The sequence below is a fragment of the Anabrus simplex genome, chromosome 14 (assembly GCF_040414725.1).
Source record: "Anabrus simplex isolate iqAnaSimp1 chromosome 14, ASM4041472v1, whole genome shotgun sequence".
NCBI classification, from domain to species: domain Eukaryota; kingdom Metazoa; phylum Arthropoda; class Insecta; order Orthoptera; family Tettigoniidae; genus Anabrus; species Anabrus simplex.
The window spans coordinates 78,474,821-78,491,135 of NC_090278.1; positions in this window are offsets into that span (position 1 = coordinate 78,474,821).

The window sequence follows — 16,315 nt, forward strand, 5'->3', positions numbered from 1 at the left end:
TGTTGAATGTGGAAAACAATATAAAACCTGTTGCAGTACCTCTAACCTAATGAACCATATCAAAGAGCTCACAATTAGATATTAAATACTCAATGTGACCTTCTCCTCTTAAAAAGTATTTTAGTCCGCAACAATATTACGCAGATTCCAATAAAATGAAATATGAGCTAGATTGAATCTTAGCAAAGAAGGCAGCTAAGGATAACATGATGGCAAGCATAATTGGCAGTCATACGAATTTTAGTGAAAGATGGAAGGGTATGTATAGGTATTTTAAGGCAGAAACAGGTTCCAAGAAGGACATTCCAGGAATAATTAATGAACAAGGGGAGTGTGTATGTGAGGATCTTCAAAAGGCAGAAGTATTCAGTCAGCAGTATGTAAAGATTGTTGGTTACAAGGAAAATGTCGAGATAGAGGAGGAGACTAAGGCCAAAGAAGTAATAAAATTTACATATGATAACAATGACATTTACAATAAGATACAAAAGTTGAAAACTCGAAAAGCGGCTGGAATTGATCAGATTTCTGGGGATATACTAAAGACAATGGGTTGGGATATAGTACCATATCTGAAGTACTTATTTGATTATTGTTTGGTCGGAGGAGCTATACCAGATGAATGGAGAGTTGCTATAGTAGCCCCTGTGTATAAAGGAAAGGGTGATAGACATAAAGCTGAAAATTACAGACCAGTAAGTTTGACATGCATTGTATGTAAGCTTTGGGAAGGCATTCTTTCTGATTATATTACAGTAGACATGTTTGCGAAATTAATAACTGGTTCGATAGAAGACAATTCGGTTTTAGGAAAGGTTATTCCACTGAAGCTCAACTTGTAGGATTCCAGCAAGATATAGCAGATATCTTGGATTCTGGAGGTCAAATGGACTGTATCGCGATTGACCTGTCTAAAGCATTTGATAGGGTGGATCATGGGAGACTACTGGCAAAAATGAGTGCAATTGGACTAGACAAAAGAGTGACTGAATGGGTTGATATATTTCTAGGAAATAGATCTCAGAGAATTAGGGTAGGTGAAGCTTTATCTGACCCTGTAATAATTAAGAGGGGAATTCCTCAAGGCAGTATTATTGGACCTTTATGTTTTCTTATATATATAAATGATATGAGTAAAGGAGTGGAATCGGAGGTAAGGCTTTTTGCGGATGATGTTAGAGTGATAAATAAGTTACAAGATTGTGAGCAACTGCAGCGTGACCTTGAAAATGTTGTGAGATGGACAGCAGGCAATGGTATGATGATAAACGGGGTTAAAAGTCAGGTTGTGAGTTTCACAAATAGGAAAAGTCCTCTCAGTTTTAATTACTGCGTTGATGGGGTGAAAGTTCCTTTTGGGGATCATTGTAAGTATCTAGGTGTTAGTATAAGGAAAGATCTTCATTGGGGTAATCACATAAATGGGATTGTAAATAAAGGGTACAGATCTCTGCACATGGTTATGAGGGTGTTTAGGGGTTGTAGTAAGGATGTAAAGGAGAGGGCATATAAGTCTCTGGTAAGACCCCAACTAGAGTATGGTTCCAGTGTATGGGACCCTCACCAGGATTACCTGATTCAAGAACTGGAACTGGAAAAAATCCAAAGAAAAGCAGCTCGATTTGTTCTGGGTGATTTCTGACAAAAGAGTAGCGTTACAGAAATGTTGCAATGTTTGGGTTGGGAAGAATTGAGAGAAAAAAGAAGAGCTGCTCGACTATGTGGTATGTATGTCTCAAATATTATTACAATATTATAAGTCCACCTGTTCAATACAATACAATATGATCCACTATTTCATATGGTCAAATTTTTTTTATACATAATACATAAAAGTCAAAGGTACATGTTTCACCTTCCTTACGGGCATCATCAGCCTATATCAATCTTAAAAATAATACAAATAGAGACATTCTAATCTTATAAATTATAGGTCAAAATGCTGAAAAATGATTACGTAAAACATTATACAATAACATCTAAAACAACGATAATGCACCAAAGTATGTTAAAAGAGAGTGAATTAACAGTTTTGAAGATTAAAACAGATAGGGAATCTGCCACCTGGGTGACTGCCCTAAATGCAGATCAGTATTGATTGATTGATAAAGCGTTAATATGTATGACTGCATCTGATTTTTAGCCATTTGGAATTGTTGCGAATGAAAAATTTCAGAGGTTTGTGAGTCTACTAGAACCAAAGCATAAATTACCTAGTAAAGATACTTTAATCCCCGGAGGCCCGGGTTCGATTCTGGGCTTTGCCACGATATCTGAAATTTTTGTACAAGGATTGGATCTCCACTTATCCTCGGGAGAACAACTGAGTAGAAGGGAGGATTCAATTCCCACCTCAGCCATCCTCGAAGTGGTTTTCCATGGTTTTCCCACTACACCTCCACTCAAATGCCAGGATGGTACCTAACTTAAGGCCACGGTTGCTTCCTTCCCTTTTCCTTGTCTGTCTCTTCCATTATTTCCATTCCTGCACAAGGCCCCTGTTCAGCATAGCAGGTGAGGCTGCCTGAGCAAGGGACTGGTCCTTCTCAACAGTTGTATCCCTGACATAAATCCTCATGCTCCAGGACACTGGGAGGTGGGATCCCTCACTGAGTCCGTGGGAGAAACCAACCCTGGACGGAAAACACATTAAGAAAGAAGAAAGATACGTAAACAAATATTCTTGGTAAAAAGATCTTCACTAAAGAACAAGTTAGCTGATGATGATTTTTTGAGTATTATTACATAATGATATGTGGACATCAAGAGCAAATGGTAGCTACCCAACAGTAAAATACCACTTTCTTTTACAACTTTACTAACAAAGATGGGGAAAAGAAGGTTCAATACCAGTTAAATAAAGTCTAATTATATTAACATTGATAGTTTCATTGTCTGTACTTGTAGACATGACGTGGGATTTTGGGCTTATGTTGTGTCAAGGAAACTCTTCACGTTTCACAGAGAACTTAGCTCCACGTCTTCAGAAGAAAATTTCGACTGTCCACAAGGAAGACTTCTATAATAATGAGGGTTTGAATTTAAGAATTTTTTTCTAGTGGCTTTACGTCGCACCGACACACACAGGTATTATGGAGATGATGGGATAGGAAAGGCCTAGGAGTTGGAAGGAAGCAGCCGTGGCCTTAATTAAGGTACAGCCCCAGCATTTGCCTGGTGTGAAAATGGGAAACCACAGAAAACCATCTTCAGGGCTGCCGACAGTGGGATTCGAACCCACTATCTCCCGGATGCAAACTCACAGCCACATGCCTCTAACCGTATGGCCAACTCGCCCGGTTAAGAATATTTTACAGTTGGAGCTGTAGTGGTAGGCTCGTTTGTCACCAGGTGACTCGCTGTATGCTGGCACAGCGCTCCAAGCATTAGCGGACAATATTAAGAGCTCCAAATGAGATACTCTCTCACAGCTTGCGTGCTAGAGAAGTCTAATTATCTTTATTAAATGCTGGGACCAGTTTTGACCCTGTTATTTGGATTATCTTCAGCCTTAATCACAAGATGGAAAAAAACATCATGTTACATGCAATACAATCACTAATAATGCACTGAAATTGGCATGTCTTAGATTTATTTATATATATACTATGCTTATGACCACAAGTCATTTGTAATTATATTGTAGTATTTTAGATATCTATCTGGAGTTAAATGGGGAAGGCCACTTACTCATTCAGACTGTGAATGTCCCCTTTGAATAACACAGTAAATTGCTAGCAGTATGCCTTATCTACTAAACATAATTTGTGGAACAATACATCCACAACTTATTAGTCAAACGCCTAATAAGAATGACCAAGCCACATGGCGCAACAGCCCTGAAGGGTGATGGCCTTCCAAGCGACCGTTGCTCAGCCCGAAGGCCTGCAAATTATGAGGTGTCATATGGTCAGCACGATGAATCCTCTCAGCAATTATTCTTGGCTTTCTAGAACAGGGCTACCATCTCACTGTCAGATAGCTCCTCGATTGTAATTACATAGGCTGAGTGGACCTCAAAGCAGCCCTCAGATCCAGGTAAAAATCTCTGACCTGGCCAGGAATTGAACCTAGGTCCTCCAGGTAAGAGGCTGGCATGCTATCGCTACACCGCGGCTCCAGCCAAACACCTAATATCAACACTAAAGTCTTATCAACGTATCAAAAGACATTGTAATTCCTACGTAATACTGGAAGAACCTTTTAATGTTATTTTAATGTTCTTTTTTAATTGGGATTGTATTTTCATTCTAATGTACTGTTTTACTCTAAGACTTTACCCCAATGAGGATAAGTTACCCCATTTAACTCCAGATGTATATGTAAACAGGTACAGCTCAACTACGACTCTCATGTGCTCATAAGCATATTATATATACAAGTTTAAGACTGCCAATTTGAGTGTAGTATTGGTGATTGCATTGCATGTAACAATTTTTTTACCATCTTGTGATTAAGGCCAAAGATGACCCAAATAACAGGATCGAAACTAGTCCCAATATTTTATAAAAATACAGTAATTAGACCTTATTTAACTGGTATTCAGTAGGTGGACATTCCTTTCCCTCTCTTTGTTTTTGATCTTTCGTCAGTATGGACCACAATGAAATGTATCGCTTATGACTTGAAATATTGTTTGAAATACTAATTAAGAGGCTGTATCTTTTTGGATCTCTTTCTCTGCGAGTTATTTCAATATGCCTTTCACTAATAACATGGCATGTAACAGTTGTACTTTCTACTTTTTTTTTTTTTTTGGACTGTGTTTAATGAATGAGAAGCTTGTTTCCAAAAAGGTACTATATCCACTTTACAACATTATTGTTGTAGTTTTGTCCTCATGTAATAAGCAGTTAACTGATTCAGATTTTGATGTTGGTTTGGACCAGAAAGTTCTATATCCCACTGAAATTAATAGTGTAAAATTTAATTTTGTTCCATTATGTACTATATCCAAGTAATCAATTGTTCCAAAGAATACTGTATCCAGTTTTATGACAAAAAGTACTTTATCCCATTTGAATTCAATATGTTGCCTGGGTTTTATGTCAGAAAGGACTATATCAGCTGTTCACGGGTATTTACTAGACGCAAGTGTGGTGAACAGATATAACTTGAAAACAATATGCTCTCAGCCATGGGTAACTAATTCAAATATTGAGCTTGAATTATTATTATTATTATTATTATTATTATTATTATTATTATTATTATTATTATTATTATTATTATTATTATTATTATTATTTGTATGTATGGCTATGAAGTCTTACACCCAGTTAGTATTTGTATTATTTCTATGATATCATACTGAGTGTGAGGTTATGGCATGAAACATGTGCTGTACATAGACTATCAGTTCAATTAATGTAAGAACCTGCATTTAATTCATTCTTACCTGTATATATAATTTGTAATCCATAATTGTGAAATACACTGTAACTTCCAGAATAGTAATAGGTGACGAGAATGATGGAGAATATTCTGTACATTATAATCTATGTATTAGGTACCTACTCTAGAATTTTCACAAAGGTAATTTTTTTGTAATGTATCTTTCTGAAATCCTGACCAGGACATATATAAGGAGACAATCTTGATGGTGACAGAGAGTTATTGGAAGAGATTTATTGGTTATGACGAGTTATTGGTTAGTGAGTTATTGTTCAGTAGAGTTACAGTGTAGCAAGAATATATATATCTGGGGTTGACATGCAGTAGTTGCAGTCTCCATATTGAAGTTGGTAGTGATCTGTTTCAACTGTGTTTCAAGGTTGTAATCTTCATGTTCAGCGATTGGCTTTTGTCAAAATGGCGGCTTTGTTGATATTCTTGAAGTGAAGTGTTTTGTTTGAGATACTGTGATTAAGGTTATGCAAAATAGATATGAATAAATAATTGTATCAACTGACAGCATCTCATGTGCACCTTTATGGATACATTAACTGACGACCGTGTGATAGGACTCTTAGAATCAATTGGACTCAAAAATTAAGAACAACCAGAGGACCATGGTGATATTTAAACAGTTAATTTCCTTCATTCAGACCCAGGCTAAAAACATTGAGGCCCAGGTTGGAAAGCTCGAGGAGAACATTGAGGCCCAGTTTGGAAAACTCGAGGGGAACATCGAGGCCCAGTTTGGAAAACTCAAGGGGAAATTCGAGGCCCAGCTCAAGACCGGATTGACATCAGAAGTGGAAGCCAATTCCTGATCACTGGACTTCATGGGCAGGAGATGGAAGTGGAACGCTGCTCGCAGCCATGCTCGACCTACGAGGAAGTTGTGGGAGAATTCGGCTGGCACGGCAGTGCCCACCAACCAAGAGCCGACTACCAAGTCCAGCTGCAGGAGAGGACTCAGCGCACCAATGGATAGCCGTGGGTATTTGACGCCGAGACCGAGCAACCAGACGACGTGATGGTGAATGGGCTGTACCTGTATGACACCAAGAGAGAGGCGCTCAACAGCCGCAGTAAGCTTTACGGCACCGTGAACTGTCCACGGAGGATGTTCAGCATGGAGCAGAACTATGTGGAGGCTCAGACAATGTCCCAGGAGTTGGAGGGGGCGATGGCAATGATACAGCCAGCGGGGACCCCTCTAGGAAACGGAGAACCAATGGGGTCCGAACCGGCAACCAACAAACGAGGGTGTCACCTGACAGAACACTAAGGTACAAACAAGGGGAAAGCCAGCGGAGCTTCGAATGCCACACAAAGACCTGTGGATAACCATCACCAGGAAAGAAGACACCGTCAACCAGACCTAGCAGACCCACCCTGGGAAGGTGGTGGTCCCCGATGGAACCGCTGGGCTGCGAACTGTGGACTTCGACAGTGCCAACGGGAAGGCTGTGAGTGAGGTAGTCTGTGTGTGGTTAAATATTGAGGACCAAGAGAGTGTGACAGAGTGTGGAAATTGTTTCAAGTTATAGGGGGGATATTGACACAAGTGTCGTAAACAGATATACGGTAACTTGAAAACAATATTCTCTCACCCATGGGTAACTAATGCAAATATCAAGCTCCAATTATTATTATTATTATTATTATTATTATTATTATTATTATTATTATTATTATTATTATTATTACTTGTATGTATGGCTATGACTTGTTACATCCAGTTAGTATTTGTATTATTATTACAATATGATCGTATTGTGTGTGAGGTTATGTCATGAAACATGTGTTGTGCATAGACATTTTTATATGTTCAATTAATGCAAGAATGTATATATAGTCCATTCTTACCTGTATACATAATTTGCAATCCATAATTGTGAAACACACTGTAACTTCCAAAATGATAATAGGTGACGAGAACATTGGAGAATAATCTGTACATTATAATCTACGTATTAGGCGCTCTAGAATTTTAATGAAGGTAGTTTTTTTGTAATGTATCTTTCTGGAAGCCTGGCCAGGTCATATATAAGGAGACAATCTTGATGGTGACAGAGAGTTATTGGAAGAGAGTTTACTGGTTACAACAAGTTATTAATTAGCATGTTATTGTTCAGTAGTCATGGTGTAGCAAGAATATATATATCTCGGGTTGACATGCAGTAGTTGCAGTTTGCATATTGAAGTTGGTAGTGATCTGTTCCAACTGTGTTTCAAGGTTGTAATCTCCATGTGCAGTGATTGGCTCTTGTCAAAATGGTGGCTTTGTTGATGTTCTCGGAGTGAAGTGTTTTGTTTGAGATACTGTGATTAAGGTTATGTGCATGTTTACTTGTAAATAGATATGAATAAATAATTGTACCAGCTGACAGCATCTCGTGTGCGTCTTTGTGGGTACGTTAAACATTTCAGGTATTTTTAATAAATACATAGCTGTACAGGATCAGACAGAGTTCTGGATGAGGGAAAATTCAGACCCTATACATTCATTTGGCAGCACTGTAGATACTGTTATCCTTAACTTGTTTTGTTCATTATTGTTGGTAATAGTGCAGTTGCAGCATTGTCAGTGGTTCGTATTTTTTAATGATTTCGTCTTCATTTTATGTAAACAAGTAGATTTTACCGATATACATGCTATTAAGTTTCAGAAGTCTAGGTAGTACTGTTAAAATTATATCTGGTGGACAGAGTGAATTTAGTGATGATAACTGGGACTTCTGCAGTGAGACACCATCAGGACATTCTAGAAGAAAGATGGGAGGGATCATGCTCAGTGGAAAAAGAATATTTGTAAGAAGACAAAGTGGAAAGTCAAAAATAAAGGCTGTAGTATAGCATGTCATCACTTAGACAATTACTTTTGTAAAGCAGGTACAATGACTCAGGATGAAATGCACACCTTTCATGAGGAGTGCTGGAAACTGACTACTGCTCCAGATCAAACTAAATTTATTCAGCAACATGTTTCTGTCAATAACGTCCAGAGACAATGGGTAAATAATGATACAGCTCAGAGAATTAAAACATACAGCACAACATTCTTTGTTCAGGTAATATGTGGTCCTATTCAGGTATGTAAAACTTCCTTTATGAGCATACTTTCCATAAATTGCAGGAAGACTGAACTACCAGCTCAGCAGACGTCTAAACCAGATGAAGAAGTATGGAAAAAAGGGGAGAATTTAGGCTGAGCCAGACCCAAATTAAAAGAAAAAGCAGAATTGTAGAACATATAAAACAGTTTAAATGTAAAGAGAAACATTATGGTAGAAACAATGCTCCTAGAAGGTTCTATTTGCCTTCCCACCTATGCATTAAAAAATGTGAGAACTTTACAAAGAAAAATATTATGACAGTGAATGTAAATATGGTATGTACTGTACTGGCATGTTTTTACTCATCAGTTCAATCTAGGATTTGGTTCTAAAAGGGATTGATATTTGTAGTGCATGTGTAAAGTTAAAAACTGGAAGAAACTAGCAAATAGCCAGGAGGAGAAAAGATAATGTACTGTGAAATATATATTTTCTTTTTTGCTAGTTGCTTTACGTCGCACCGACTCAGATAGGTCTTATGGCGACGATGGGACAGGATAGGGCTAGGAGTGGGAAGGAAATAGGCCGTGGCCTTAATTAAGGTACAGCCCCAGCATTTGCCTGGTGTGAAAATGGGAAACCACGGAAAACCATTTTCAGGGCTGCCGATAGTGGGGTTCGAACCTACGATCTCCCCAATACTGGATACTGGCCGCAATTAAGCGACTGCAGCTATCGAGCTCGGTGTGTGAAATATTTAGTTTACAGAAGAAAGAGTAGTGTTTTCTTTAAGAAGCTGAACCTTTGGCCAGCTGGGAGTGTAACCACTGTATTCGACTTAATGCAAATCCAACCACTTCCTGAAATTGAAATTGGAGAAGCTTACTATTCTCGTCAAATGTGATATTACATATTTGCTGTTGTGATACATGATGCGAATGGAGTACTGAATAAGGAAAACATACATTTCTACCACTGGTTGGAGTCAGAATATGGGCGAGGATGAATTAATTTTTTTGCTGGTGGCTTTATGTCGCACCGACACGTCTTATGGCAACGATGGGGTAGGAAAGGGCTAGGAGTGGGAAGGAGGCAGCTGTGGCCTTACTTAAGGTACAGCCCCAGCATTTGCCTGGTGTGAAAATGGGAAACCATGGAAATTCATCTTCAGGGCTGCCGACAGTGGGATTCAAACTCACTATCTCCCAGATGCAAGCTCATAGCTACATGGCCAACTCGCCCGGTCGAGGATCAAATGAGATTATTTCTTGCATGTGGCATTTCCTCAATTTACAAAGGAAAAAATATTTATTATGTCCTCCTATTCAATACAATGTATATCCGCCTTAGCTGGAATAATTCAATCAGACATGTTTGAGCTCATTTTAGAGCCATCTTCAGTGAACATATTAAAAGCTACATAATTAAAGTTAAAAGAATGTTATGAAAATAAACACACAATGAAAAAATAATACAGTATATAAAAAATGTGCAACATAATGAAGTTGATAAAATATAAAGTTGTAGCGTGTATTGGTAGAACGTTTTGAAGCACCTCTTAGCAAAACTTTTGAGTTCCTTATGCATATTCCGTGACAGTTGCACTGGACAGAACAAGAACTATGGAATGTTGTTTATGTTCATTAAATTCTGTGCAAAAGCCAGTATAGATTTCAAGTGGATATTTCCTGTGAGAGGACACTCATACTTGCCAGCTGACAGAGCCTTCAGTTTAGTAGAAAGGCAACTAAGGAAGAAAAATCAAGTACTTCATCCAAAAGAGTATGTTGAAATTTTATCACCTGTAGGTACACTTCGCTCACAAAGAAAAGTGATTGTGTAAACATGGAAGGAGTCTTCAAAACCTTCCTGAAAAATGACAAGGGTTTTAGTATTTCTGATGCCAAAGTAATCAGTTTCAATCATTAAGAATGCAATTTTGTTACTGTTCAACAGTTCTATGCAGGTAACACAGGAATCCAGCACAGCATTCTAAAAACTAAATACAGGAAGGTTAAGAACATTGTTCTACAACTGAGGCAAGTAAAGAAGAGGAACCATATATCTGATGCCAAGATTAATAATGTTAGAAACCTTTTAGGAAAAAAGGGTATTTATTCGCAGGTGGATGCCTTCTACAAGGGCTGATTAAGTGTTACATGTAAAGGAGGGACCGATTGTGAGGAAGAGGAGAACATTGACTATGTTGACGAAGATCCCTTCTAAATGTCTGTTGCTTTTTAAGGTAAGGGTATATTCTGCCCAAAGGCAGGTCCGAACCTCCGCAGAGGTGTGCCTGAGCCAGAATTTACATACGGTAGGGTGGCCAGTTCCTTTCCTTTCCGCTCCTCCATTCCCTTAACCCCCACAAACAGCGCGTGGCAACCCATTCAAATCTTGACCACACCCAATGTTGCTTACCTTCAGAGATCTCACGGGATCTGGTGTTTCAACATGCTACAGCCGTTGGCTATAAACTGATAAGACTTATTAAATAGGCTCAGCGACATACTATGTATATGTGATAATGAAGATGATGTTCAGATGAAAATACATGGGACACCCAATCAACTTTGTTAACTATTGTGAATAAATTCCTTTCAAAAATAATATATCCATTTCAGTTTATGCCAAAAGGTACTTCATTATAAAGGTCAAAATGTAATAAATCCATCTGAAGCAGTATTTAAAACAGCTAATAGTGTATTTTGTATACGATATACATTAAAGTGAAATGCACCTTCACAAAATTTAAATCGTAACCTACATGGATAAAATGTCACCAAAAAATTATGATGATGTTATTACTTACACAGAGATTTTCCTTAATACTGAAAAATCTTCCAGAGTAATTTAGTACTTTTTGGAAACATGCTACTCAAATATTCTATTTTCTGGCATAACTACATTTTTGCCAATTTGTAAAAATTATTGATTGCTATCGATACCAAACCTCATTATATTGGACAATATCAATGGCAATTATTATCAATAGTTTTCTGCTTCTATCAGGAACTGCCCTCCTGTTGACTGAATCGGAGAATGCGATTACAGCAATCCTCCGGTTGCACTACCGACTGAGTTGAATGAATTTCGGAGTAGTTCCAGCAGTAAAACGGTGGTAGCGGGACAACACTCGCTTTACAGTTCAACCCTCTGACTGCAATGATGTACTGAGCAGTAGAATCCAAAAGCTTTCTTCCTCACTCATAGTCCAGTGCACACGCACGCCTTTATACGTTACACCACAGTACATTCTCTAGGGGCAAAATTAGTATAAGTAGGTTCTTTTTCTTTTGCTATTTTGCTTTGCATCGCTCCAATACATAGGTCTTACGGCGACGATATAAGTAGGCCTACAGCTACTTTTTAAAATTATGCTTTAGGAACATACGAGTTCATGTGAGTGTGATATTGATAGTGTGCCATATCCATACTAGAAATTATCAGCGGAAAATACAGATTGGTTGGAAACAATATTAGCATTAGTGGGTTGGTCATACTAACACACAATAATTATTAGAAAAAAAATTGATATATCGTGCTGTTGTCATTCTATTAGCAGCGTAAGTTAGCTTTGCAGGAAAATTCAAATAGGCTTGTGTGGCAGTGTTGTTTAATCTGCACGTGGCCTAAGACCGTCAATCGAAGAAACTAAACTTCGCCATGGGACGGGTTTGAGCACGAACCTCTGAGCTGACAGAATGGCACTTTCACACTACACTACGGTGTCATCAGCTGAAACCCATAGTATGTTTGTGTTTGATGCTAATTCCTCAAGACCCTCAAGCCGGTCCAAGCCCACCTGCAGATTTAGCAACACTACTGCATAAAGCCAATTTGAATTTGCCTGCAAAGCAATCTGATTGGCTAAATTCAGCACCTGGTAAAATGAAAATGGCGCAAGATATCAAATTCGTTTTTCAAATCATTATTTATCAGTACGACCAATCCTCCAATGCTCATATACCTAGTTCACATTGATTCTGAACACCCTGTTTATAAATATGAAAGTATGTAAATGTGAATCTTATGTTTATTGTGGGATTTATGCATATTTGGTGCGAGGTGGAGCTTTGATCTTTTCGGAAAGCCCCTTCAACATATTGTATAGTTCTGCCACTGATAAATAAATAATAAAATAATCCTATATTTTGAATTGTACTATGGGAAACTTCTGTTTTCAAACATGCATAGCTATGATGACTTATATACCGTAAGCTTGCCCGTCTCATTCGCACTACCCGCCATGAAAGAACTACGATGAATGAAGTTTCTCATCCAATAACACTGCTTATTTATCAGAATGCTTTTACTGTGAACTTAACAGGAAATGGTATACAAGCACAAAGGTGAAGGAAGAAAATGGGTCATGTGAAATGAGGAATGCGATTTAATGATACAGTATATTTAAAACATTCACAGCGAGCATGTCCTCGCTATTACTATTTTTTTTATGTCACTCTGACACAGATAGGTCTTATGGCGACGATGGGATACGAAAGGCCTAGGAGTGGGAAGGAAGTGGACGTGGCCTTAATTAAGGTACAGCCCCAGCATTTACCTGGTGTGAAAATGGGAAACCATCCTCTGTGAGGGACCGTACGTCTGCGTGCTCTACCACCATTCCATTCAGTGCAAATTTATTGCAACTAGTACGGGACTTTTGTACTCAAATGTGATTGGAGGCTCCTATAGTGTCACACAAAGAATTTGCATTTGTCTACTTCATTTGTCAAGGTGGTTTTTGGTGGAGCTTGCAAAGTAGTTAGGGACTTGAGTCAAGGTATCTCATAACAAATGGAGTGAAATATCACATGATCTTTCTGTGAATGATGTCAAAAAGGAAACCGGATGTCCTGCAGCTTTTCGAGAGGGATGAGAGAAGAAAACAGGTAAAATTTACACTGTGTGGGCGATGTAATTCCACTGGTAGATGACAGTCAAATGAGCGGGTTAAAAGCAAAGGGGTATAACTACCAAAAATATACTTTTGAAAAAAGGATCTGCAATATTTGGATCCCATTGTAAATTCTTGTGGACATTAAACAAAACATTATTAATATAAATTTTATCTATATAGTGTCATGCATCTTTATATGAAGTCTAAGCAATAATTGTTATTACCCTTACCACAAGTTTTTCGTGCAAGCCTGCAATCACTTGGACACATTTACTTCCAACTCAGTCACTTGCACCCCTTTTCCCTTTGAAGAACTTTAGGTTTGGGCTAAGGTTAAGGATTAAACAAAACAACTTGTTACATATGTTTTTATTGGCACAAAATTATAAAATTTATTATTTAAAAAATGTTAAGTGTCAATGATAAGTATGATACTTTAAATGTTATGTATGAATGATTATTAATCTGAATCACAGAAGTATTCCATAACATCACCATCATTGTCTTCCACAGTTGTCGAAGAAGACGCCACTGCAGCACTATTATTATAATAAGTGTTTTCATTTCATATTTGTAGACCATGCTCGAGAGTGTGATAAAATTCATGGTGAATAGGCAGCAAAAATTGTAGAAGATGCTGTAAATCATAGTACTTAACAGTGCTGATTTCTGGAGGCATTTAATTCAAAAGGGTTAAAGTTAATACACTGGTTGTTAGGTGCCCAACATTTTGTTTGTTCATTCTGTAAGTACCAAACTCCAGATCTTCATTGAGCGAGCACTTGTAGTAAAGTGTGAACGGTTCTTCCTTATTTAAATGGATGCAATGAAATTTGCTGTTCCCTACAGCACTATGCTGTGTTAACAACAGATACATGGACATCAGACAAGACCCATATCTGCCTGTGATTGCCCACTTTATAATAGACAACAAAAAGTGTCAACTTGTCTTGAATGTTGTGCTCTAAGAGCACACAAAATATTGCAGATAAGTTGAAGGAGATTATATGTGTGCATGGATAACTTTTGATATAATTCAGAGAAATATAATGTAAATATTATATATAAATTCAATATCTGGGGTTTACACTTATAAAGATGATGGTGATAATAATGAGATAAAATGTTCCTTTATGTTGAGCCAAAACACTCAACAAGTCAGCATTCAAGTTTGAGATAAACGAGGGGACAAACACAAACATCTCTGTTGAGTGTATTGGTTCAACATGAAGGAACATTTTATCTCATCATTATCATCATCACTATTATTATAATAAGTGTTTTTATTTCATTTTTGCCAATTTTTGTACCCCCTTTTTTAGCTGAAGATATTCCACATTAGGAACAAAACGTGTACTTTTTAAAATAATGTAACTAGATTTTAATCTGGAATATGTTTTAAAACTACATAGACTAGCAGTAAAAACATATGAATATTGGAAGGTGGGATTCTTCCTTCAACCTAAACTTAGCTGGTTCAATAGTACTAATATGTGCTTCTGTGGTGGCTGGTAGTATGGTGTGTAGTGTGAATATGAAGAGGAATGTGTTGGGACAAACATAAACATCTCTGTTTACGTATTTCCCTCCTAAACTGAAACCAATGGTTCGAATATCTCGGTATTCACTTAGTAATTCTAATTTGATGCTACAAAGGATAATAATAATTGGCCAAGCCCACAGGCTGAGCAATATCCAATTTTATTTTCAAAATCTTCCTCCACTTGAAGGCTGCTTCACACAAAGATTACACTAAAACAAATTCATTAAAAAGGAAATAAATTTCAAGTCCATGATCTCAGTCTGATGAACACAAGTGACACCTGAGAATCAAAAGAGAAACTCTGAGCACTTTAAGCCCCTAGTTGATGAACTCCTTGATACCGATGCTTAAGATATCAGCGCTATTGCCTTCTATGTTGTCCAGCTTGTATTTATGCATGTAATACGGCAGGTAGGTGGAATTACTTTTTTCTGCCTACTGGTTGGTAGTTTCTTTTACAACTTACTGTCGAGTCTAATACACATACTTTTCCCCCTTGAATTGCAGACAATACATTTTATGATGGTTCCGTAGGGACTTCCCTAACCAACCCCATGGTGCAACAGCCTGAAGACCTGTAGATAACGAGGTGGTGTGTGATCGGTACTACGAATCCTTTTGGCTGTCTAGACCAGGGCCACAATTTCACTGTCAGACAGATCCTCAACTGTAATCACATAGGCTGAGTGGACTTCGAATCAGCCCTCAGATCAAGGTAAATATCGCTGACCTGTCCAGGAATCGAACCTGGGGCAACCAAATGTGAGGCAGGTACGCTACCCGTACACCACAGGGCCAGCTCTGTTACTGAATAACAATTCTCCAATTTTAAATCATAAGTGAATTTTAATTTACAGGTCGAACTTTCCAATACAACTTAAACTAGAAACTAAAATTTAATGTTGAATTTAGTCATATATACATTTTCGGAACAGGTTTCAACAAATTCAGGGCCATTTTCAGCTAGTTTAAATAACTGAAAAGACCTCTTAAAAATTACACAAATAGTCAAAAATTCAATAAAAAATGTTTGATTGATGAAAACATGGCTGATAAAAAATTTATTGAAAAATCCAATTTCAAGAGCCTACCTTTAAATACGTTCTCTGTTCAGACTTGATAAAAGTTGGCGATATTGTTGTGGAATATTCCCATTGTAAAGCTGGTGTGAATATTTGTCATGGTAAGTTGACCTGTTCATATGCGGTGGACACATTTTAACTGTAAAACAGAGAAACTAGAGAATATTCATGAAAATAGGAATGAAGTTGAAGAAAACATATTGGGTAAGTGGCGATCATGTCTATCCTTCTCGTGCTGCCATTTGCTCCAGCATGGACTTCTCATGCACCTAAAATTCTTTCCCATGGAGCAATTGCATGATGGGAAGCCTGATGTGATGTATGGTGTTTCCAAGAGCTT